The sequence below is a fragment of the Aythya ferina genome (genome assembly GCF_964211825.1).
Source record: "Aythya ferina genome assembly, chromosome: 27".
NCBI lineage: Eukaryota > Metazoa > Chordata > Aves > Anseriformes > Anatidae > Aythya > Aythya ferina.
In genome coordinates this window covers 2,719,910-2,746,991 of record NC_140310.1, presented here as the reverse complement: position 1 = coordinate 2,746,991, position 27,082 = coordinate 2,719,910, and the positions used below count along the sequence as shown (strand labels likewise).

Sequence of the window (27,082 nt, the reverse complement as noted above, 5' to 3'; positions counted from 1 at the left end):
CCCAACAATTTAGCCGCTGGTTGCTTCAGAGCACCGTCAGCCCACCTCATTGCTTTGTTGCAAATTTTTCCGGGGATGCAATAACGTTTGCTCACATTGAAAGTAACTTTGCAGAACTCGAAAGCTGGGTTAAGAGAAGGGATTAGGGAAGATCCTTTCCACATCAAGTTCAAGGGAATGTCAATTAATCCATGGTTAATAAATGACAACAAGAGCAGCAGCATATCTGTAACTGAAATGAGAAAGAAGAGATGTCAGCCTGCTATTGTTCCCCAATCCAATCTGCAAACAGCTGGAAGCTCTTGGCCAGCCATGGACTGATTTGCATCTCTTCTCCATCCAGGAAATCCACTGCATGGAACCAATAGATGCTTTTGAGCTCAAAATAAGCAGAGAAAGGAGGTAGCTCTTCATTGCCTTACAGTGTTGTTTTGTGATTCTGCCCAATGCCTATAATGGGATTCACAGAAAGGATAAAAGGACGCTTAAAGATTTAGAGACAAACATTTCCAGTTTTTCCTCTCTGCTTCTCTCTTTCATTAAGCTTAGGTAATAGCTCAGGTGAGAGGCTCCTCCTGCTCTGGAGAATTAATGAGTAAAAATGATGCTATCCATCTGCTACAGGTCCACTTTGAAATACTTAGTCTGTTAAGCTATTTATTTCCAGCTAATATGGATCTTTGCTCTCTGAACCAAACAACCTTGAGAGCAAGCTAGGAAAGCTTCCATACAAGACGACTGCTGCCATCCCTTATTACATCTCCTTTTGATCAAACCTGCAGGCAGGCTTCAGATGGAGACAGTTCCTCATACACCTGGGAGTTACTCGGGTGAATTTAATGGAGTCATAACAGACTAAAAGGGGAATCGGGTCCACTCAGCTCTTCCCTAAATAATTTCAGTTCAAGTTTTCCCTCTGACTTCACCGGGAGTTAAGACTTGTTGGTATTGCACTTGGGTTTTGAATGGTTTTGAGGTTAGTAACATGAACCCTCAAGGAAAGGGTTGAGGATAGCTGGCCACTGTCTTATCTTCTATCTTGATGGGTAAATTTTCAGAGGTACTTTTAGCAATCAGACATCTTTCTTTTTACCCCAGAGATGATGGCATTTGGCCACTCTATTGCCTATCCCTTGCAGAGCTTCCAGGTTTACAGCAAGCAATATCTTTGCATTTATTTCTGAAAGCCTTGCTCTTGTGTCACGCAAAATCCCTCCTCTGTAGGATGAAATATTCATCATAAAAACTTTGGTGTGTGAATCAGCTGTGAATCTTTTACATACTATTTCTGTTTTCTGTATTTCATACTATATATGCCTGCATATGTACAGTGAAGCAATGGGAGCTGTGAAAACAGGGAGAAAGTTGAATTTGGAGAAGTCCTGGTGGCGATGATGGTCTGTGATACATTCAGCTTGCATGTGCAACACTCACACGTATGTAAAAATATTGTCCTGTCATCCTCAAAATTAAATAATGTAAATATTTCAGCTGAAATACATTTAAAAGAAAGAAGTGCTAATTTCAAAGCTGTGGTTTAAGATCCAATTATCGGATGAATTTATGCTGCAGGAGGGCATTACAGACACATTGTTTAGTTTGTGGAAAGTAAAGTGCATCAGTGAGGGTTTTTTTCCTCAGAAAAGAGGTGTTTGCCTGACTAAGCTGAGATGATTCAGAAGTCTGGAAGAGTGCTATGGATTTTGCAGGGGCACACAGTGTCCTTTGCACTTGCAGAGAAAGTTTCCTTGAGTTATATACCAGCTGCTTCTTTCTTAAAATTGCTAGGATTAAGGGCTAACAGTGATTCCTTTGGTTTCTTATCTGAATGTTTTCTATGTGAGTTCACTTATAATCAGAGTCTGTTCCACACAGCCCTTCTGAAAATGCCTGGGACAAACCACATGGCTGGCTTTCTAATGGCAGCTCTGATATTATTGAGAGGCAGTTTGTCAAGGAAGCATCACTGGAAAAATAAAGCTCCTCCTACAGATGGTGGGAGCAAAGTAACCATTAATTCATGTGGTGATAGAGGGGGCCATTGGCTTGATAACCACCATCACTACAAGGGTATGATAAAATACCTAAAAGTTGGGGCATGTAAGACTCTGCCTAATCTCCAGTTCCACATAATTGTACCATGACAAATGAAGGCATTAGACTTGATAAGGTTTTAATAAAAATGCAAATACAGGAATCCTGCCCTGGAAACGTACAGGCACTGAGTATGAGCTAGAAGTAAGCTCTTAAAAGTAAAATAAACTACTTATTTTGTCCATGGTGATAATGAATATGAGTATGTTGCTTTGTGTGGCTTTTTATTCTAGGTAGAGTGGAAATATGGTCACAGGGAAATTTCAGTTGTATTCAGAAGGCTGTCACAGTCCAGAGAGAGGAACCAGGTGAGATCCAGGTGCATTACAGCGGTTGTTGTTGCATACACATTTCTGGTATGGTGGTGTATGTAGATGGTATATATTAGAGTTTATATATATATGTACACACACACATATATGTGTGTCTGGCTATGCATGCACACACATTTTTTTCCTTCTGATGTGTTTTATTTGGCCCTGATGCTGAACTGTGCCAGCAACAGCTTATTAGTGTGCTCTGCATTACTGCTGCAAACCACATTTTTATTTCTCCTTTTGGTTCATGTTGTCAATGTGACCGATAGCTTTGACTGCACCAAATAACCTTTGTTTTCCTAGTTGCCAGGTCAGCACTGATGTTTCTGAAGCTGTTTGGCCTGAATATCCCCTGTTATCAATTTACAGGCGATGGCTGAATCTACATATAGAAGAATTTAATGAGAGAGCAGAAGTCATTCTGTAAAACTGTCAATGGATTAGTGCTTGTAAGACCCAGACAAGGATTTGGCATTCAGAGACGACATTTATTCTCCTGAGATGAGGACAAGATTTCTGCAGTGGTGTGAATTTCTGCACAGGTATGTAATAGATGATCCCTGTCCCAAAGGACTCTGTCCTGTTATTGATGAGGGCACAGCATCCCATTTCCAGGGGTCATGATACAAGAACCTCTATTAATAGGAAAAATAAATACCTACTGCTGTTGTTTATATTTATGTGCCAAGTGTTATGAAACAGAACTTGGGAAGAGCCTGCTAAGCTGATCTGAAGTTGTAAATGATCAAGGCGAGTGGTGTAATCAAGGGTCTGGAAGACAGCATGCATATTAAACAGAATTAGAAAGCTTATAAAGCCAAAGCAACTACATCAATAAATCATTAAACACTTAAGACTATTCTGTAGGTGAAAAAAAAAACATTGTGGCGTTCCCCATGGAGATGATTTTATTACTCTGTTTCGTGTGATTAAAATGAATCCTTTCACTTCACAATACAGCCCAAAATAGAGCAGCACAAAAGGCTGATAATTAGCGGAGACCATCTGGAGGAAGGTAAGGCTCCTTTTGAAAGGAGGCTGAAGCCAATTTTAAAATAGCAAGAATTTCACCTGAAGTAGAGAAATGCTGAAGTGAGCAACTGAAGAAATGGAATTAATTTAATGATGCAGGACTTTCGTTAGCAGGCAGTGATCTATTTGACGTCTTGTTGCTCAAGATGAATTTTTAATCGAGTACCAACTACTCAGAGGCCTCTTTCACAACATGAGTTTTTTCTTTTTATTTGTGCTTATATCAAGATTTGGGATAGGCTAAGATATCAAATGAAGTTTGCTTTGTAATGGTCCCAGGATTACATATTAATATACTCATTTTAGTTATTGGAGAAGAGTTGATTTGTTAGATTTTATCTGCTTTTGATTATTAAGTGTCTTACATCTTGTCTCTCACCTCCCCCTGCTTGAGGCTATTCTAATGATACCAATTCCAAGGATTATGAAATAAAGCAGTTGTTTTAAGTCATGGGAATGCTTAACCAAGTAACATTTTATTAAGTTCTTTTGACTTTTGATGTTTAAGGCTTAAGAGTCCACAATGACTAATTATGGAGAGAAACAAACATCATCATGAAAAAAAAAATCAGCTGTTTTGTATCCAGGATAGTTTCTGATGTATCTAATAAGGTATCCTGCCAAAGAGCCCAACCCTGACATTATATGTTCAAGCTCCCATGACTATGCTACATCCTTTACATTATGTGTGTGTAACACAGTGCAGGGCCTTACTGAAAAGAAAAGAAAGTGAATATAAGTTCTTAAAAGGCAGTTGATTTTGGACACCTGGATTAAGATTACTGACAGAGACTCTTTTCTGAAAGCAGGCGTGTGGCTTGTGCTTTAGGAAAATCAGGCTCTCTTACAGCACCTCGAGGTAGGCACCCAAAGGCACCAAACCCCTTTTAAAAACCTGTCTGACTTTTATTATATGATAACAATCAATCTGTATTGACTGAGGGCTTGGAATGAAAGCTACTGCTAATATTCACAATGCACTTTTGAGAGCACTAATGAGCAGGGAGCCAGGCCTCTTTTACAAGGAGAGGAGTTGGAGCTATCAGGCTTTAATATCTGCAATTGCTCTTAGAGACTATTTTAATAGATTTTGGAAGTGAATCTTATATTATTGAGAGTTGAAAAGGGGAGGGAAAGGAGGAGCTCGCTGTATGAATTTGCTCTCCAGGGAGCACAGGAATGGTTTCATCCTGTAATTGCTTCTGTACAGTTATAGTTATTACTTAAATGTGTGTACATATGCACACACAAACATGATTGCCACCTATCATCATGTCCTTCCAAACTCAGCATATTCATTTCTATTTATGTGCCTATGATCTTAAAAGGCTCCCCGCTGCGCTGCAGCTTCTTATGAAAGGCTCTTTCATTGACCTGATGTTATCATTGTACACAAAATCTACTCTGTGCCTTAAAATGGCTGTAGAAAGCCCCAGCAAACAGAGGCACAGATAAGGAATAAGGGCTGACTGTAGCAGCTGATCAGTCCACTTAATTTGTGTCCTAATTAAAGCACAAAGGACAGGATGAAGCCCCAAACAGTGTTATTTATGTTTCTGCCACTGTGGCTTTCTGTCAGCAAGAGAAATCAGCTTTCTGGCTCTCTGTCTTCTATGAACTTTTCTAATTTGTGTACTAAGCCTTTGACTTTTCTTAATAAATTTACGTTCATTAACCAACATGTCTGGGATCTAGATGTTCAGTTCTGAGGTCTGGGTGGTGGCTTGGACACCTCCACAGCTTGTTCACATCCCAATCACAGCAGGAAATGCTTATGCATTACTTAATTTTCCCCATTGTTTTCATTTACATATGCTAAGCTGATGGCCACTTTTGTGTTTTTCTCATTCTGGCCTGAAAATACGGATGGTTAACCGTGGGTTTGTTTTTGTTTTTCATATACTAACAACCAAGTTTTTGCTCCTGATGTTGACAGAAGAGATTGAGTTATTTTCCTTCGGAATGGATTTTGTTGACAGGATGGATTTAGGCTGTTGACAAAACACATTCTGTTAGCATGGTGGCCTAAAGCTTTGATGAAATATGTTTTATTGGCAGGATGGATTGAGATTGCGGTGACAAAATGCAAACAGCCTAATCCATTCCGCTGATAAAACACATTTATCTAACTATCAAATCCATCCAGTTGACAAACGTATTTTTGTTTGAAACTGAAAAGCAGTTTTTTGAGGAGAAGAAATAAATTCCCACAGAGCCTGCTGAAAAGCTGTGCTAGAGGTGTGGACCTCTACATCAGAAGTATTAAAAATGGCAGGGAAGATAACTGCTGATGGAAATCTCTCCCGTTCCTGCAGCCCAACACAACCCTGTGCTGTCTGCACACTGCGTGTTCCCCAAGTTCTCTGTCTTGTAGCATCCCAGCAGATTTTCAAGGGAAGGCTACAAGACGTGCTCAGAGTTGACCCTGCAAATTGAAATTAAACGCTCTGCTGGATGCTCAAGCTCACCACGTCAATAGCTGGATGGGGTTTTGGTACCTCCAACCCACCTGCTGTTTGAAGCAGCTGGGTTTCACCAGTGATACCTCTGTTGTGCTGCTCTGCTTTCATCTGTCTGTAATCGCTCACCTCTCCTCCCCTGCTGACATTTCTGCCTCTCTGTGATGCCTGAGCCTTCCTTTCTCCCAGGCCATCCCCCTGCTTACCATAACTTAGTTAAAGTAGGAGTTTGTCCATTTTTATTTCAGTCTCAGTTTATTTCTCCTGAAGGATTCCTGCTCAGAGTTCGGTCTGTTAAAGGCTGACAGCAAACAAATGACAACAAAATTCTGAGCTGTCTCTTCAGGCTTTCGTGTTTCAGATGTTTTCCTTCAACTGCATGGTATCAAAAGTCATTATTTCCCTCCCCTACATTCGTACAATCTGTTTCTAATGCATGGGATGGGAACAATCTGGTCGCACATCCTTCCTTGCTATGGGATCAGATGTAGTGTTTTGACCATTCTGACATTTAAAATAACCAGAAACGGAGCAATTCTGCACTCAGTCAATGGAGTCGTGTTCTTCGTGAGTCAGGGGATGTAAGAATCAATATATTAATACCACTAAGCAATGTTTTGACACTTTAAGTTGTTCAGTTTAAATAGAAATTTAAAAATATTAGGTTTGATCAGTCAGGTGAGAGATCCAGAAATTAACATTCCTCCACCAAACTTCATCTTCTACCAAGAAAATAAAGGGAAAAACGTGTGTTTCTTGTTACTCTCCACTCAAAGAGTTATCCTGTGGCACCCTGAGCTTTGGGCTAATACACTGAGGCAAGCAGCACCCGTAGTGCCAACAAATTAAAAGCATTTTAAGCCAGTAGGGCTCAAATGTAACTGACTTCACCAGGGTGAAGCAGACTGGAGCAGCAAGTGGTTTTCCTCATGAGCTGTCTTGCTCTTGGTGCCAGCAGCTGTCTGACAGCCAGATCGAGCAAGGTGCGGGGTCCCAGGGGAGAGCTGCTTTAATTAAGCTTATTCATGCTGACTGTGCAGTGAGGACGAGCTAAAGGTGTTGGCTGGATAGACACTGCAGGATTTTTTGCCACCAGGATATTGCTCTGAAACCTCCCATCCGGGCAACCCTCCGACTGCAAGTGGGAATTCTGACATATGGGATGTTTCCTTGTGTTTCTAAGCCCAAAATATGGCTGCAGCAGCTCTCACAGGCACCTGCGTTAACTGAGGAGGAATCCTGGCACCTCAGCACGCCAAACATCTTGTAAGCAGCGATAGCATTTTGCTCCTGTTCCTTGGGGGTAGCACGTGGGAGGCTGTGCTTGAGGAGAACGACTTGTTCGCTGAAGACGCAGAAATACTCCGTGGTATTAAAGGCTGCATTATCTCTAATGACCTTTTTGCAACACGTGTGTGTAAAAGGATGAATAGAGAGACATAAATGCATTTGTTCTAGTTAACTGAGTCCCTGGAAAGGGCTCGCAGGCAGTGGGAAGGGCTAGGAGTGGTCAGATCAATAGGAAAACACTTCAGTGCCAATCTTGCTGCCAGCCTGCAGGGCAAAAGGAAAGAGGAAAATGAGCCATAAATACTCTCATACACCATTCTGTGTTCACATTGTGCCTAAAGGCAGGGTCTAACTCTGTCTATGGAGAGCCTCAAACCTCCGGTCTGGCTTCCAGCATCCTTCCCAGGAGGTGACTCCCTGGTATAATACACTTCCAGGGACAGGCAGGCTGCGTTTCTCTCTGTTTCATCCCATTGCTTCTAGCTATTTTATTTTGTTGTTGTTCTTCTTCTTCACTGTTTCCTGATAGGCACTTTGCATCGTCCTCCTGGGTCTGCTCTTCCTTTGGTGTCAAAATGGGTTTACCTGACCTGTGTGAAATGGTGTTTGTTCTACCATCCTAATTAATTATGCTGACACGACTGGTGAAGAGGATGCCAAGGACTGTGGCATTAGCATTCAGAAGCATTTTCACAGGATGAGAAAGGGCAGAGCAGGGAAACAAAAGAAAGCAGAAAGATAATGAGGGAGTCCGTGACCTTTCTGAGGTCTCATTCCCAGAGACTCATGGATTATTTTAGTGGCTGTGCAATTACCAGTGTGTCATTACTGTACACGTGGGCAAATCCTTCTGGGGGGTGTCCCACTGTCCCACAGAACTGAATGGGAAATAATAGAGCTTCAGTAGGCTGAGAAAAGGATTTTCACCGTGCTATAGCTTTCTGAAAGAGAATTCAAAGCCCCCATAATCACATGAACAATACTTCGGTGCGGCAATAATCTTGAAGGGCTGCAGAGCCAGGTTTTCTCTGGATTTCCTGTATCCTGTCCGTTTTGTAACCGAGAAAGTACAAATAGGGCAGTGGACCTGCCTGAAATGATGCTGCCAAAATGGGGAAGAACAGATTTCAAGCAACTTGAACTTCAAGTCATCTTTCCTGTGCAGTTCTGTAGCTGCATCTCTACAGAGCTGGCAGTCTAAGTTTTTCTACCATCAAGTCCTATTTTTGAAGTGTAAGCGTTGTGCACAGTTGTTGGCCCTTGCTAAGTGCAGTTGTAACTCTGTTCTTGCCTCAGCTGAGGCTGAATTTTTCAAATAACACTATTTGCCCTGAGGGCTTTGTCGTGCAGATATTAGTGTATAACTACGTGCAACAACTCAGTTCAAGGAAGTGGAAGCAATCCAATATCTCTGCATGCAATATTTATTGTTATATGCTCTAAGAAAAATCCATTTGCATATGAGATGCAATGGAGACCATAAAATAACATGCGTTGACTGTAACCATCATTGTTGAATAAGTTAAAATACCAAATGATTTATGAATGTTATTTTCCTTGATTAAAGGAGATGACGTTGGTTCCGGAGGGTGCTGCTGTTCAACAGCCTTCCTTCCTCAGCCTTAATGAAACAGTATCAATTTTGCAAAGTAAGAACAGGCGTGCTTATGAAATGCTTCCAGGCCTGAACAGATCTGACTTGAGAATTTCAAAAATTATTGTTCTTGAGCGTACAGTGCAGGTCTTAACATATTATCCACCTATAATAGGCTAAACCGCAGTCATATTTTGGAAGAGAAAGGTACAAAATTTCTGCTTCTGCATAAAGTCTAACTTGCTACTAGATCTGGGATAAACTCCCATGAATTCTGTGCTTTCCTGGTATTTCTTTTTAATATGTTGGGTCTGGAAGGTGAGCATTGGCTGCACTGAAGGTGATCAAATAAACCTCTGCTCTGATGAAGCCAGGATTTTATGCACACTATTTTGCCCTATGTTTTGATTTTGGAATGAAACATAAAATAAGTGCAGAGTACTTTTAATTGAAAATGAGCCAGAGAATATTAATCTGCAGTGAGTATAATTTCCCTAAACAAAATAGTATCAAAAACCATTCTGCTCTTATACATCGCTACTCTGATGGTTTATGATTGTGAAATTCTTGGGTTGGAAAGAAGTGATTCCGAGCATCAAAAAAGAGGCGGTGATTTCCAAAACACAAATAGCAGCAGGTCATACCAGTCCACTACAAATGAAGTGGAAGGCCAACAGGTGGGGCTGGACACTGAACTGAAAAGCTGATCTTTAGTTTCAGATTTCCAACTTTCCATTGCCGTTGAATTTTAATTCATATCTATTTCTAGCACTGCTCTTTCCTTGTTTAGATAATGAAGAAAACTTGGCTATGAGTTTTACATAGCAATCGCATTTGTTCTGAGGTTAACTTTTTTTAACTGGTACTGTAGTTACCACAGCAACAGTAAAATGGCTTAGTTACAATATGAAAACTTTCTTTACAGAAGCAAATCTGATAAGGTGTCATGAACCGTCTTGAAGAAATATGTATGTTCCAATAAAAATCACTGAATGTTTCTGGGGTTACTGTAGCAATACATTAATGATTCTATACTTCAGATCTTGTCAGTGTCTCCCTTATAAATCTGCCACAGTTAGTCATGAAACCAGCCCGAAATGTTTCAGTGTGAGCTCTCAACTTGGGAATGATTAAAAACTGGCTTTCCAAAACAAATTGATTGAATTGAATGCAAAAATAAGCAGCTCCCGTTACTTCCCCTTGTAACATATATATAGACACCTGAGGACTGATGACAAAACGCAGCTTTGAGGATGGTATTTTTTAAAGTGATGTCTCAGAAGGGGTGTTTTGGAAGGAGGAAAGAAAGCCATAAGATTGGCTACTCTGGAGCAGAATAGCATGGTAGCTTTTCACAGGTGTAGCCAGTGCTGAAAGCCCAGCTTTGTACCTGAAATCCATCAATAATAGCCAGCTGGTTGGCGGGCATGGGCATCTGTAAGGCTCCCATTACCATGTTTGATACTCTTGAGGTTTTCAGTGTGTTTATCCTCTTAATACTAAGCCAGGTGGAGCAGCAGTGCTGTTCTTTCTGTTGTGCAGGTGATGTGTGGGCCTGTCACCCACAGATTTTTCTTTTTATCTTCCAGTAATTGGTTCATTCTGGGAATATGGAGAGTTCATATTCCTCTTAGTCTTCTCAGCCCATCATCTTTCCAAAGGAAACAATACACAATAGCATTCTCCTAGCAAAATCGTAGGTAGGAGAGGGAGGAAAGCTGAGATTATTCTGTGACGGAGGTGTTACTGTTTCGGGTATTATACTGTGCTTGGAGTTTTTCTACCACCTCAGTATGTGCTCCCATGTGGTTATTCACAGCTGTGCAATAAACACAGGAAATTAATCTATATATTTCCATCCGAAGATGGTAAGTAGGGAAAGAAATTCAATTAAAAACCCAGTTGTGACAGCCACTTGTCGATGTTTCTCAGGAGAGCAGCAGAGACACACGGGCTCTGTCCCAACCCATTCCACGGGCTGGCTGCTTGGTGGAGCACCAGAGCCACGTTGGCACAGGTCTGGGGACCGTCACACTGCAATGAACATCAGCCCCTGCCACTCTACAGCCAGAATATTCACCACAAATATTCTCACTTGGTGGTGAGGTGAGTAGGGATTGATTTTGATGGAGTTGCCAGGTTTTACACCAACAGTGTACCAGTCAGTGGAACTGGTGTACAGTTGCATCAAACTAAAGATTTGAACGATGTGAATATGACTTTTTTTTAAAAAGATTTGATTTTTGAACTAAAGATTTTTTTCATGTGTGGAAGTAGTACCATGCTTGGTACAGCATGATTAAAAATGTGTAGCAGTAAAGCAAGCATTTGGAAGAAACATAGCTCTCTTACTTAAGGTAAAATGGAGAATTTCAGCTGGATGGCTTTATGGGAGACAAAAATACTTACTATCCTCTTAATCAGTTACATGGAGGCCTGTGAGTCTTGAAATTGAGGAGTCTTCCTCTTCAGGAAAGGAGGACACTGTGATGGACAGTGGGGAAAGGAGAAGCTGTTTCATGGGACATAATCACACCTCTTGCAAGATGGGGGAAATACCAACCTTCAAGCCTTTTTCTCACTAGTGGCAGATGCAGTCCCCTGTGTAGTTCAGGGTGGATGAATGCTGGTGCAAGAGCAGGAAGAGCCATCGCAGGCTGATCTACTGACAGCTGATGTACTGCACCGTGCCCACTGAGCTGTACAGAGAGACCTTGTCTGCTGACAGATGGCAAAACACTGACCACAGCAACAGGAAAGGCACTGAGGGTACGTGGTGGCCCACACGATGTGTTTTTGAGGTCTGAACTGCAGGCAGGGGATAATACACCAGAAATCTTGGGCTCCTTGACAGCTACTATGAGGACTCTGTCAAGGTGGTGACTGGGTGCACAGCTGCCACGTATTCAGTCAAGGGCACGGCAGTTTGGATTTTCTTGTTGTGCTGTAGAATCTGATTACAGAGCTGCAAATGGGTAGCTGCATGAGTTATATCAGTCTTGCTGTCCAGGTGGTCAACTATATTTGTCAGCATATCTCTAGATTGTAACTGATTGTTATTTATCTAAGCTGGATAAATCATTAATATGCTAATCTTTTAAACAAATTATTATAATCTAGTCTGATTTTAGGTTAAGGACCTTAATTTAATATATAGTGCTTTTAAATTTTTTTTATTTTTTTATTTTTTTTCCCCTGTTTTAAAATGCATAAGTCAAGATGAAAATTTGGGGATTTTTTTTACTGTACTTTTCCTTCAGGCTCAGCCTTAACATTTTCCAAGCAACCTCAGAATAGCTTTTAGTGTAGGGATTTGTTTGAATACTGAAAATGAAACATGATTTATTTCATCTGGTTAGTGTGAATGAAGTGTACTCCTTCAATGCCAGCTGGCAGAATTAGGTAGCTGTGGAAGAGACTGTGTAGTACAGTACCTAAAGTAAAGATGAAGATTTCTTTGATTTCTGTCAGGGTCATAATTCTACTATTCAATTTGATCAAAGAAAACTAGATCAACTAAATTTGTTATTTTTTTTTGAGTAAGTTTTATGACTCTCCAGTTTTACGGCTGGTAGCTTCATTTTTATTCCCATGCAATCTGCTTTAGTGACTGAACTTTTTGACGGCAAAATTGGATTTCAAGGCTTGCTGCTGTCAAAATGCCCTCTTTCTTTGGCAAACTTGCAGGCGGCGATCTCGAAAAGAAATTTTCAGCCAGCCAGAATGTGACATCTGGAGTAATTACTGACTGTGCAGATCTGGGGTTAACCTGAGGATGTTTCATTGCATATTCAGAGCAGCACAAACAAGCAACAAGAGGAAGAATGGAAGAAATCAGCTATATCCTTTAAAACCCATGAGTTACTGCCCCAGTCTCCCAGTACAAAGGATGTTTAAATAGAGCTATGGATGCAGGCAGCAGGTTGTTGGAGGACGACTTGAGCTTCATATCTGGGGGTTTCACCACCTCTGACATGTTCTTGTGCTATGTCAAGCACTGAGCTACAGCCAGGCAGAGTTACCGCTTCTTTAAATGTCACACAGAAGCATGTCCTGTTGTGTATTGCCAGCCAAATAACTCTCCCTTCTCCCTCTCACTTTCCAGTGTGAACACGGTCTCAGCATCAATAAAATTACACGGGCTGGCAGGCAGATAAAAAAGCAGCAAACGTCAGCTGACAGCGGTAAGCGATGGCCGCACTGCCTTCAGGTTGCATTTGTTGCCGGTGCCTGGAGGAAGGCGTCTCAGGGTCTTACACAGATGACTTAAAACCTGCTTCCACAGATGCTGTTATCTTTAGGAATTGGATTAAAGCTATTTTGTGGCAACCTGACACCTTTATGGTCGCATCCCCTAAATAAAGGAAAGTCATGTTCACATTGCTCAAGTCTACAGAGAATTCTCCCGAAGGTCTGACTTTGAAAACATGTGGGCCAAAGCTTTATTAATCCACTGGTGTGGAAAACACACACACACCTCTCTTTTGTTATAACACTGTAACACCTTGACAACTCTTCTGCCCCTGATTCCTCATGATTTTTGGGGTTACTTTGCTCTTTCAAGTGGAAACAGCCAGGTATGGGACTTTCGAGGTATCGTGTAGACTCTTTATGCATTCTTTGCTGGCCTCCTCCTTGATGATTAAAACTAGCACATGTGCTTAAAATAAATGGTTAAGGTCCTTTTGGGTGAAGTGGGATTTGGAGAAAGTGAGAAGGGCATCCCTAACAGACAGCACTGCTGCCTGAGGCAGCTCTCAGAAGAGCTCCTCACCCTGCACCTCAGGCACTAACCACAGCTGTAACCAGCTGTGTAAAGTAAATTTTCCAAATAAAGGCTGCCTTTTTTTTTTTCCCCTGGGTGTGGGGAACCTTCCTAAGTGAAACACTCATGATTGCTGTCAGTCCCACCCCTTTGTTTGTTTTCTATATATGAAAGTAGCCCTTTATACATACACCTTTATACATACACCCAGCAACTTGCTAAACTTCGTCTGACCTGGTAACGTTTCCTAATTAGATATCACAATCACAAATTGCAGCCAACCTCAACTCCAAGTGTTTGATTTAATATTGAATTCCCTTATAATTCACCTGGTGCTTTTGTCAATTATCAGTTCAGCTTCGATAGCATCATTCTCCGCCTTCACGTGTGCCATCAGTGAGCACTGCAAGGCTTGTTTGCCATTTCTTAAATCTGTGGCTGGTGCGGGGAGAGAAGAATGGGGGAAATGTTCCTGAAGCATAGAGAAAAGAAACACTCTGCTCTTAATTTAGCACCTTCTATAGTTTAGTAGAAAATACCAACTTAAGTTGCTTTAGCTGTAAGTCTGTATGAGGTGTATGATGGTAGTGCTGCATCTGGAGCATCTTCACCTCCAGTCCTTTCACTTAGAGACTCTGGGTAAGGCAAGATTTGTGATTTGTGTTGTCCTTGTTATTTTTAGTACAAATTGGCATATAAAAGTGGGTTAGGAGGTAGTCAGACTCAGGCAGAACAAATGCTTAAACCTGGCTATCACTGCATTGTTCTCTTTTATAATTTCCTATCATCTTTAAAACAGATGACTGTTGTGGTTCCGCTCAAGTGGGCAGCTGAGCTCCACCACAGCCGCTCTCTCACTCCCCCTCCTCAAAGAGGAATGGGGAGAAAATATGTGAAAAGGGCTCAAGGATTGAGATAAGGACGAGAAAATCATGCAATAATTATTGTAACGGGCAAAACAGACTCGGCATAAGGAGATAGTAAGATTTATTGCCTATTACTAACAAGCGAGAGAAGTGAGAAAACAGAGGAAAAAGCAAACCAAAAGCACCTTCCCCCCCATTCACCCTCTTCCACCTCCTCCCCCCGAGCAGTGCAGGGGAACGGGGGAATGGGGGTTGTGGTCAGTCTACAGCACTTCTTCTCTGCCGCTCCTTATCGGTCACTCTCGTCCCCTGTGCTGTGGGGTCCCACCCACGGGATGCAGTCCTTGATGAACTGATCCGGCGTGGGCTTCCCACAGCTCTTTCAGAACTGCTCCAGATATGGGTCTGTACCACGGGGTCCATCCCTCAGGAGAAAACTGCTCCAACCTGGCTCCCCTACAGGCAGCAGCTCCTGCCAGGTCACCTGCTCCTGCGTGGGCTCCTCTCCACGGGCTACAGGTCCGGCCCGGAATCTGCTCCGGCAGGGGTCTTCCACAGGCGGCAGCCTCCGTCGGTGCAGGGCCACCTGCTCCACCGTGGTCTCCTCCACGGGCTGCAGCGTGGAACCCTGCTCCACCGTGGTACTCCATGGGCTGCAGGGGGACATCCTGCTTCACCATGGTCCTCACCACAGGCCGCAGGGGACTTCTGCTCCGGCGCCTGGAGCACCTCTCCCCCTCCCTCTACACTGACCTTGGCACCTGCAGGCTGTTTCTCACTCCCTTGACTCTCCCGGCTGCTGTCTGGCGCAGCGTTTTTTTCCCTGTCTTAAATATGCTCTCACAGAGGCGCAAACAACATCGCTTATTGGCTCAGCTCTGGAAAACAATGGGGCCCTTCCCAAACATGGGGCAGCTTCTAGATCTTTCTCACAGAAACCACCCCTATGGCTCCCTGCTACCAAAACCTTGCCACGTAAACCCACTACAATGACCAAAAGAAATAGATTTTGAAAAATAATTGCGTCTTGCTGGGATATTTGAAAGGCCACCTAATTCATGATGTCTTAGACTGAAGTATTTTAAACTCCATGCAAAATATCCCATTCAATGTTCTCACTGAGTAGGATTCACATAAACGTTGCTAACATCTTTAATTTATCCTGAGTGTCTTGGCAATGTCCCATTTGGCACTCGAGATATCTAAAGCAGAATAGATGAAAACATTAGCCCATGCATATTGATCTATTTTATAGTGGGTGTTATCTCTCTTAGCCCAGAATTCCCTCTTTAAAAAAAAAAAAAAAAAAAAAAAAAAAAGGAGAAAAAGTCTTTATTTTTAATCCACTTTGGGGAGAAATAATACAGTTTATAACATTTACTTTTTCATCAAGCAGAACTGTTTTCCCAGCAGCACTGTTCCTGAGGTGCATCTGTAATATAATGTGGAAGCAGTTCAGGCTATGTGAAATGAAAATTCAAGTGTTTAATTATTGCAGTGAAGCATGCTAATTATAGATATTTGTGGTCCTGCATAGTGCACAGCAGAATTTCTTTTATTAAGAGTGCTTAAGTCTTAGAGAAACTCCATTTATTTTCTCCGGGGGCTTGGAGGACACCTTCAACCAGACATGTAGATGGTAACTGCATGTGTTATAATGCAAATATTTTGAGGTAAATAGCCCGTTTTCCAAAATGTCATCAAAGCATTTGTTGCATCAACAAATCCTCAGGAGTTTTCATTTTCCATATATGTTTTAATACATATAAAACAAGGATAAATTTGTGGTTTAAGATGGACTCCTCATAGCACCAGGGCTCCTTTGCTCTGTAATTCTCTCTCTTAAATGACAAATGCGAAATCTGTTGCTCTTTCCTAAATTATAGTTTTCTGATTATCCTGTCAATTTGCTCACATATTTGTAGTCTTATTATGTGTATATATATAAAAAAATCTCCTCTTTCTTTCATCTTCACAATCGCTGGGTGGGTCAAATGCAATGTCTTCCTTTCTTCTGCTTTAGAGCTGCTCGGAAGAAGCTTTATCATGGCTAATGAAATATCTTTATAACAAAATGTTTGATAAGGTATAAACAAGTTAATGATAATTAGCAATTTTACGTTGATTTTAAGTATTAGTAAGATTAGTGACTTTGTTGTATTAAAGAGCAGGTTCTTTAAAAAATAAAATACAACCTGTGATCATGGGCTGGCAGCCCGTACAATTAAACTGCATTTTTTTGTGGGCCAGAACTTGACGAATGAGAAAAAGCACTTTAAATTTAGATTTTGGTGTCAGAGGTGTAGCTGTTTTGGTAGTTTTCTAGTCAGGTGATTTTCATGGATAACTCTTATCCTTTACCAATAAAACCTCTTCTTATGTTCATTTTGATGTGGAATGGGATAGTGTTGGGTTCCTCAGCAGCTAGGATGTTTCCATGTCTATCAGTCACTCTCTCTTATGGGGCTGTGGACATGATGAATTGAATCTCTCCAGAGCTGCTTACTGTTCGTCTTCTCGCTTTCTGCAAGCAATTCTGCACTCTTGATTCATGCTCATTTTGATTTGTGCTTTGTGCCTCGGTGAGTAATTGCTTCTCCAGGCAGTTGTCTTTATGAGATAAGTGACTAAAATCTTAATTTTTCTATTTTCAATTTTCCTTGATCCCTTTCACTTTATTTTTAGAAGTATTTGCCCAAGTTCACTGGTATAAAACATTGATATGAGTGATGGGAGATCTGGCTTGCTTCTTCTATGTTTTCTTTTGCTCATTTTATATTTTTATTTCACTTTGCATGCAGACACACCTGCAGCCAGGCCACCTGGGACTGTGGTGGCACCTGGGGAAGTGCTCCAAATTCCCCTCTGTGGCTTGGCTGATTGTAATACCTTAGAGGTGAGGTGATAAACAGCAGAGCATAAGCCCTTTGGGAAAATCACTCCATGCCTTCACACCAGCCAGTTCATTGTTAACACTATATCATTATTCAACCTGGGTATTAGGCTTTTTTTCAAAGGAGAAGTGCTGTCATGGTGGCACAGCTATCAGGAGGCACTTCAGCTCTATTCTCCTCCTTCCCGGTCTTACCAATAGTGGTAAGATCTGGCTTTGGAATTAAGAGAAGCCAATTTCAATACCTAGCTACCAAAATGGGACTCGTTGCTTTTCTCTTCAGCACATGTACTTTTGGGACCCACTTCTCTGGGCTCTGTGAGGCAACAAGGCCCTCACTTACCCTTGCTCATGGATGAACAGCTAATTTTTCCTAGCTGTCTGCATAGATGCGTTTGACATCAGAAAACTTTACAAAGGCACTGCCGAGAGACTTCCCAAGGATGCGAAAACTTCATCTTGTGAGTCTGTGCAAAGGACTGGCTGAAGGTTTTAGGGATCTTGAGTACTCGTCTTGCTTTTCATGATGTTAAAAAGGCTGTATGACTCAAGTATCCAGACAGCTGTGGTTATAGAATTTGCTTTTAATTGCCTTTTACTAGCATCTCCTTCCTTTCTTTGCAAAGGCTTTTTGATTTTGATGGGTCCTGAGGGTTAGATCTGAACGAATCTGCTCAATGCATGGCTCAGGGGCTTCTAGTGGACCCCACAGCTCCTGCAGCCGTGGCGGTCATCACACCACCAGAGGATGTAGGCTTGTTCTGCCTTGGAGCTGAGAAGCACGACTGAGACCGAAGTCCAGTTTAGATGTGACACAGGAGAACACTTACTGCATGCTTCCTGTGGATTGCAGAGATTACTCAAGCAGTTGTGATGTTTGCTGTTGAAATGAACAGTCTGGAATGGTGTTTTTGCTGCCCAAACATAAATAAGAAGATAATTGCAGGCTCTCTCCTGCCTAAGAAGGGAGCACAGATAAAATGATTGGGCACATGGAAACTGAGAAGAAATTGGGAATAGCATCCTGAACACAAGTAAGGTTAGGCAGACAGATGGCTCTGCAAGGAAGTGTTGTGGTGGATTTCCTGCCTGTGACAAGCTCTGTATGAGCTTGGAGATGTCACCTCTGCTCCTTGTATCTCATCTCTCCCTCTTAAAACTAAGGTCTATTTTACCTGATGGGATAAGCTGCAATTCAAGTAATTTTTAAATGTCAAACCCAGATTTTTCTTCTTTTCCATCCCCTTCATTTTCAAATAACTCAAATAATTCATTATGGTTGCATTTGTTTTGTAGATCACCTTTCCTCTACCTGGCAACAACTTGCATATGAACTTTTCTTTTGATTTTAATCTAGCTATGCAGTTTTGGAAGTCTTCATGGCAGGAAAGGTCTTTGAGGTAAATAAAAATAAGTATGCACAAGATGTATTAAATTCAATCATCTTGTAACATGTCATCTCTTCTTCATGCAGCTCTGTATGTAAGATTGATACATGTTTGAGCAGCACGATCCCAATTACAGCTGCATTAAAAAAATATATAAAAATAACAGCAACAGTTGACTTTCTCCAGGTGTGAACCTCATGCTTTTTTTTTCCTTATCAGGGTCTAATTTCAGCCCAACAGCACCTAGCAGCCCTACTGTAGATCAAGATGCTCTGCCGTTACCTATATTTCATGGTGTCAGTGCAATGACAGCCATAGTCTGCAGAGCTGTCACTTAAGTCACTGCCGTCAGCCTGCATTCTGCAAGGTTATGCTCTGTCTTAAATTAACATTGCCTTCTCTTGGTGCCCAGCACTCAGAAATTTCTTATTATCAAAGCGATCACTGCAAGGGTTTTTTTTTGCTCATCCATCACGCTGTCACTGCACCACTTTCCCTTCTGCCATAGTTTCCTTTTTGCTTTATTCTTTTTTTTTTTCCCCAACATGAGACTTCTTCTGTCATGTTCATTTTTCTGTTGTAATTTGGACATCTCTCCAAGTTTTATGGATTTATTGGGATCCACAGCTTCAAATAAAATTCAGTTTCTGTAAATTGTGGGAGAACAGATTTAGCAGCTGGGTGAAGGTTTGTCTGGTTTTCTTGGAATATATTTTGATTTTTAAGTCAAATTTTGTTTCTGTGAAACACCAATCCATCCTTTAACAACTCTGAAATCTTCTAATCTCTTACAAAATCTCCACGTGAAGGTAAAATTGTTTCAAAATTACTCAAAAGAGAAAAGCCCCCATTTTTGCTCTGGAGAAGGGTATTGTATTCCCTAACCTTTCAAAAACTTGCATGCATCTTGCTTTGTATTTATTTATCAGCAGGTTTTCTGGTCTTATTTCTAATGTGTCATGTTGGTTCTTCTCAGAGGAAAAGAAAATTATCCTGGACTTTTTCTGTTTGATCTCTTGTCACTGGGATGGTTCAATGATGTCCTGCTTCAGCCCTTTTCTGATGGGAGCTGCAGTGGAGTCTCACAGACTCACTTATTTTGAGGCAAGTCTGGGCACAATTCGGTGTGTTTAAGAATATTCATTTGGCAGTGGTGCTGTTTGGAAGAAGAGGAGAGGTAAGACTGGGTGGTGAATTGAGGCACAAAGAAACCTGAGGAAAGCTTGCAGTGCATAAATCTTGCTAAACCCATGGGCTGCATTTCAGTCATCTCTGTATAAAGCACAGAGTCGTAATGGAAACTGCAACAAATCCTTTCTAATAATAGCCATTCCCCAAAGAAGCCACTACCTTTCTCTGCTGATGCGCTCTGGTGCTTAGTGCTGAGGAGCTGCCTCACTAATCAGGATGAGCTGGGTATGTAGAGTGAATATAGTTTGGTTCCGGATCCATTGTGAAAGTATAATAATGAGGGAGGAGAGAAAGGAAACATGGATTTAAAAATAAATGAATAAAAGGGGAGTGAAGGTAGGTTGCATTTGAGAACAGGATCATCTTTCAGCTGAGCTTTCAATGCCTTGGGGGGGGAAATGGAGCAGGGAAAAAGAGGTTGCGGTGAGGATACAGTAAACGAAATTTTGTACAGCTAAAGGAGCAGGAGAGATTTATAATGGCAATAGATCAGCTGAAGCTGTGTTGGGAAGGTGGAGGCTGACGTGCTGAGCTCCTACCGCTGCTTTCATTGCCGACCAGCCTGGAGATGCATGCTCCCTCATCAGCAAGGGTCACGCAGCTGGGAAATTATATATCCATAGGTTTGGGTTAACTGGCTGGCGAGGCTGATAGCCCTGTCGGTGCAGCTCTGCGGCAGTCCATGGCACTACCTCAGTACCTGGAAATGGTGGGCACAGCAAGCTGATGGATCCATGAGGTCCAGCTGCTCGCCGTGTTATGCTGCATGACTCCACTGCCAAGTATTGCCTCCCTGGGGCAGCACTCTTGCAGAGCTGGGGCCCGAAGCACTTGTGGGTTGGCTTTATCTAAGGGCTGGCTGAAATTAATGGCATTCCTCAAAGCAAAACACGTGTGCAGGAGCCTCGTAGATTAGAAACCTGCGCGTCGGTGGCAATGTTTATGCATTTCCCGTCCCTCAAACCATGTAGTTTATAGTCAGTCATTAAGAAAATGGTAGGTAAAGTAATGCCCGAGGCTGTATGTATTTGTCCACTGCCCCCCATGCTGTATTAAGCTTATTTTAACAAATACATTATTGCTAGAGTCTGCAATACTTTTTTTTTTTTTTTTTTAAACTTCGAGAGCCCTGAGGTTTAGCAATAGCTCTGTTGATTAACCTAATTAGTCATACATGTTCAGATTCAATTTTGCTGTTTGCTTCAAATGGAGAAGGATTTCTCTACCCAAACCTTACTTTTTCAAACTGTCTGCAAAACTGTCTGGTTGCTGACACTTCCTCTAGCAGAAAGACTCAAGCTGCCCAGTTATGCACACTGAAATGATGATGGCTTTATTTAGCTGTGTGGTCCCCATCCTGGTGAGTATGCACCGATACAGCTCCTTTTTGGGGGAGTTTTCTGCTGCTGAGGATCTCATTTTTTGCCTGCCTAGTATGCGTGCGTCAGATGTTTTGGTTTGTGCAGGACTCTGGGGGGCACGAGACTTCCAAGCTGTGTATTTCATGCTGTGCAAACATGCACAGGACAAACATAGCACATGGAAGCTCGAAACATAAATGTTTAAGGGAAACCTTATACACCTGATCAGCAAGGAATACAAGTATATATTTAATTCTCACTGAAGCTCATCTTGAGCAATATATCCAAGTATTTTGCAGGCAGAAGGCCAGTGAAACTCAGCTACTTTGCACCATATGAGAAGCTGCACTGTAATCATGGGAGATGCAGCCCTCAGCACCTGCACTAACTGGATGGTTTGCTGCAGAAAACCAGTGTGGTTTTTGTTCACATGAAGTTCAACAAACAAATAGCAAAATGGTAGGAGAAAAGAATCAAGGAGAGCTACCACCAACAGTAAGGCAACTGTTAGGGTTGCAGGGGAAAAAATAAGCTGTCTAGCAACTTTATTATTGCCATTGATCACATTTATGAAGATGACAAAGTTTCAAACTGTTATAATACAAAAAAGGCCATTACAGCAATGCAAAATGGTCTATCACATACTGCGTGTGACAACTTTATTACTGCAATGGACTAATATTGCAGGGGGGAAATACAGTACCTGTAGGTTACTTTGAAACAAAACATAGCAGTCAACATGTTACTATATAAAATTTATTTTTATGAGCCTCAATAAGAGCCTCAATAATCATAGTGAGTAGTTACCAAAAATATACAGACAAAAGGGAATAAAGTGAGATGTCCTAGCTGAACAGCTCCTTTTTGTTTCATCTCTTCATCATTGTGTACCTGTGTTAGCACTTGAGTTGATAAGGACAGCACTGGCTAATGTTGATGAAAAGATACCTATTACCTTTAGAGGCTTCTGGATTAACACCAAATTTAGTAAAACTTTCAACCTGAGCCTGGCTGCTAAGTTGGAAGGTGAAAGCATCTTGCTTTCCACGGGCGTTTTCTAGAACATAAGGTCTAGGATGTTTCCCATTCAGCATTTCTACAGGTTTGAAGACTACTAGAACTTGGGAAGGTAAAAATATACTATTATACAGAAATGATATTTCAGACGTCAGTATGTAATGATATACTTCGCCATTACAGAAAATGCATGGTATTTTTGTATTTTTATGCTCTTGAAATGCCTTCATCTGGGGCATTTGAAGCATACGTGTATAGAATAGGAGTGGCTCATGCAGGAAGCCAGGAGTCTGGATCTAGAGGCTCGGTGTCTGACTCTGGCTTCACTTGACTGAGATATAAAATCCAACTGTATCCCTCTCTGCTAAGTACAGATATTATTTTTTTTGTATCAGAGGAAGATATGATTATAAAGCCATTGACTTTGTGATCCCTCACTGGTAAATACGCTATTGAAATATATCAGGCATTCTCTGACTTTTTCAAAACCTGCTTTGCAGAATATAACTTAGAGGCTAACTCGCCATGAAATTTATTATTCACTTTAATACCGCATCGCGTTCCAACCAATGTTTCCTACTGCTCGCTATCAGAGGGAACAGTCTGTTGCAACTACTCCATAATCGTTCTACTAATGTATACTTTATTAAACTCCTGCTGTTCTCTTGACTGGTTTATCTTCTAAAAATAGTCTGATTAATAAAATGGATGTCAGATGGAGCTATCTTTACATATTTTTCTCATAGAATTAGACCGTAATAAACAGTAATTTGATTTTTTTTTTTCCTTTTTAATGTTAAGCAGTATCAATTATTCTCTGTAGAGGTGCTTGTGGGTTGCTGATGGGATATTAGAAACGCGAATTCAGTTCAGGCTGGCAGTGATTAGAATTCAGGTGTTAACAGCTCTGTTGTGTCATGGCAACCGTGGAACAAATTACATTGCCACTAGTCCAAGCGAACTGGATCTGGATGAAGGCCCTTTTCTTAGATTTTCATCGTACAAAATATGAAAACAAACATGGTTGGGAAGCTCCCAGTGTCACAGCTGGGTAATTGCATTCTGTGTGTTTGAAATTCCCTCTGTAGTTTCAAGTACGGGTACGGGTTTTGAGTCTCTCATTTGCCTGCTTTCCTCCAAATCACAACAATTACGATAGCATTAGTCTGGCTATGTTCAGGCTACAAAGACTTTTGAACACAGTTCAGGTGAATGCCATTAGGGAGATGTAAAGTAGTATTTCATTTTTCTGTGTAATATATTCATAGGTTAATGATGTATTGTTTGGAAAATAGAGTTATGTCACAGGTTATCAGTGAAGAGTTTACTAAATAGTTCAATGACACAATGTACAACTCATCACAATGTTTGTCTGTGCTATTTGAGACTCATACACATTCCCTTTAGGATTTTGCAAGAAGAAATGGGACGTTCCAGAGGGCTTGATTATCCTTTCACCATCCAGCCATGTCACTTGTTTGATTTGGTGGCCTTCTCCCAGGCATAAATAATTGGAATAACTGGAATGCTATAAATAAAAGAAGAGTCAAGTAGTATACTTACAGAAATGATGTACTAAACTAATCCATTAAAATAAGTCTATTGACTGAACTGGGATTATTCTCCAGGTTTAACTTGTGCTTTTTCTCCAGTGGTATGTAGTGGTCGTTCACTGTTCTGAGCAATCATGGAGGAGGTGTTACACCATCCCTCTGCATTTCTTACCATGTGTATGGTATCTTTCTACTTTTTTTTTTTTTTCTCGTTATTTTCTTTTAAAGATGAAAAGTCTGCCTTGTAGACATATGAGTTTTCTGGACAGATGGGCAAACTGAAAAGCTGCTCTGAAGCAGGGCATATCTTCCACTCCTGTCTTTGCATGTGTTTGATGAAGAAGGTCAGCAGAACACTAAAGGGAATAAGGTTGTTTTCTGTGAGCATCCATCACCTGCAATGGGAATGCAAGTTAACATCAATTAGGGTTTGACATTGCCTTAGCTATATTCATGCTCCATGCAGCATAGAGACCATGAGGATCTGCACAATTTTCAAACCAGCTTTCTTCAGAGCTCAGAAGTACCAATAACTTAAGACACCCATAATTCTCCAAGCAGAAACTATGCTCTGATACGACAATTTAAAACATCAAGCTAAAAGCTAGCAGGTTTTAGAGCTTGATACTTCCAGTAAAGGCTCTTGCTGTCAGTCTGGAGGGCAGAAGCACAGTTCTTCAAACCATACATTAGTGTTGTGGACTTCTGTTGTGTTTGTGTACACACCCTTTCTGAGAAAAAGGGCAGACAAAGACTGGAGGCTCTGTGGCTTGTTTAATTTCAGCAAGTACAATGAAGGGTCTGACTGGAGCTCACAAAGTGAGAAGTGTTTTCCTTTACTGGGACCGCACGGCCCCCATGCCATTATATCAATTGCATTTCATTTTCAGTGTGAGTAACCGATATCAGTAAGTGATATTTTCTCTCTCAAACAACAAAATCCTTGAGAGTTGAGGCTGGCTTGTCGGGTGGAATCAAAGCACTGCATAACTAAATCATCACAGAACAAAGAGAATTTGGGAGCAGTATGATACGCACAGCTGCCAGACATGTATATTCCACGTACAGAGCAGAGAAATAAGGTTGGGCTGTCTCATGTGCAATTGCTAGTGAAGGCTGACAAGTGCAGTCAAATACAAGGCTCAGCAAACACTGTAGTCCCTTTGCTTTCTGCTTAATAGTTGTAATCTTTTCTCCAAATGGAGGGTTGCTGCCTGCTCTTCACTTGCTGATAGGCTTAATTCACTCTGAGTGCCCACGGGGATATCATATTTCATCCTGCCTTTTGACATTTTACATTTTAATTAAGCTTACCCTGTAGGAAAGAGGATGCTAACAACTAGGCTTACCTCTCTAACACAACATGATGCCTGGAATGAGATCTGCTGCCTGTGCCCCTTCCAAAGCCATGCACTTTTGTTGTGCATAGCATCTCCAGAGAGAGCAGGCAGGCTGCTTGCAACATCCAAGCCTGCCATCATTCAAGCAGGACATAATTCCCAGTTTATTATTATTGCAGCTTCACCGGGTTGGAACATTTGTGTAGCTTTACCATCACATTTTCCCTGGAGAGAGCATCAGAACAAACAAGGATCTTTTTACTTGGGAGGAAAAAAAGCAAGGTTTGGGGAACACAACAAACTTCCTTGCTTTATGGGAAGTGTCTTTGGAGTGGAGAGGTCTGGTTTGATTTGTCAGCCTTACTTACTCAGTACTGCTCAACTTGGCAATGTCCTAGAGTGAAGAATAGCATGCAGTAAGTTCTGCACCCATTTTGCCCAAGTTTAGCACTGGAATCTGATAGGGAATGGCGTTTGGCAACTTGGCATGGTGAAAGGGGCCTCTAATACCTTTCAGTCTCAAAGCACAGACCCTTGACTCCAAAACTGCAGGGTAGTAATACCTTACTGAGCATCAACTGATGTGTGGTTTCATGACCCTGTTCATGTGAAGTGTAAGGTAATTCAGGTTGATCAAATCTTCTTTCATTGGGGCCTAAATCCTGTTTTCTGTGTCTGTGTGGCCTGGTGCCCTTTGATGCCCTGAAGCTGCCCCATTCTGCCTGGTGGTGAACATTGCCAGAGCTTTCCAGCTCACGTACTGGTTAGAAGTGGTGCATGCTTTGACTGCAGTATCCAGGAGCTCTTTTTTCTGGGTTAGGCACTACGAAAATAAAGCTATGAAACTTCTAGTCTTCGAAACTTACGGTTCATTTATAAAACAAAAGATAAGGGATGTATAGAGGCAGAAAGGAAGCACAAAGTAAAGGTGAGACAGCTCTGCCTAGTGTGAAAGCATTGATTGCAGCTTGGCTTGTAAAAAGGAGGAAGAGTTTTGTGTTACAGATGATGGTATTTTATTTTGAGGTTGCTGTAATGACGTCGCTTTGCTGAGATTTGTCTTGCCGTGTATCTTGGGGCAGCAGAGCATGTTAAGGGCTGGTTTACCTACATGTGCTTTGTGATGCTTGCTCCTTTAAATCCAATAGAATTTTTTTTTTTTTTTTTAAGGAAATTTTCAAAACAAATAAAGAAGGAATCATAGCAGCAGTGAGGAATCGCTACAGCTAAGCTAGAATAAAGCTGCACTGTGATTTTTGTGGTTTTCTTCCCTTATATTAAAGGAGAAGGACAGCCTTCTATTCCAGGAATACAGCTAAATCACAGGTGGCCTCAAAAAAAAGGAAAAACACAACTCAGCTTCGCCAAATCTTTTTGTTTATCAGAAAAATCAGGGTTCTGCTTTGGTCTGAGAGCAGAGTAGCCAAACATACACATAAACTACCAAGCAGGGGGTAAAATTATTATTCAAGACCAGTCAGAAAAACAGCTTTAACAGTTAAGTGCCTCGCGGTGTTGCTATGATTGAGGAAATAAGGAAAGTGACTATTAGGACTGTTTTTTCCTTTTTTTTGCTCATGCTTGGTTTTAATTGCAAACCGAATTTCATCACTTTTGCAAGCTCTTAGCAGCAATAGTGAGTACTACACTACTATAGTACTTTGGGCCCACTTGAGCTAAATGTGGTAGCTGGACATCCCGTGCTCTGTGCAGGACATCTGCCTGACTTGGAATGATCATTCACAAAACTCCTTCTGCCAGTTGAAGTGGCATCCTCAAAAAACAACCACTGCAGTGTGAAGCTGGAGTTGCTGAGCGCTGCATCTTTGCCTTGCCCTCTTGAACTTGTTTTTCTGATGCTGAACCACTTTGTCTTTCATTTCTTTGACCTGAAACGTTCAGGTCGCAGATGTTTGGAGACT

At 41.5% G+C, this 27,082-nt stretch overlaps 1 protein-coding gene across 2 annotated transcripts in view; it reads left to right on the top strand.

Annotated features, from left to right (window-relative positions):
• The window catches only part of LOC311424347 (uncharacterized protein), a 252,395-nt gene that overhangs the window by 72,469 nt on the left and 152,844 nt on the right, over positions 1 to 27,082 (top strand). The window contains exons 18-20 of one of the 2 annotated variants that reach the window (XM_084499419.1): positions 1,337 to 1,436; positions 2,328 to 2,402; positions 2,781 to 2,953. The gene's annotated coding sequence lies outside the window, so the exon portion shown is untranslated. Of the gene's footprint in view, positions 1 to 1,307; positions 1,437 to 2,327; positions 2,403 to 2,780; positions 2,954 to 27,082 lie in introns of those variants that run through there. The other variant, XM_084499420.1, reaches the window with a different exon arrangement.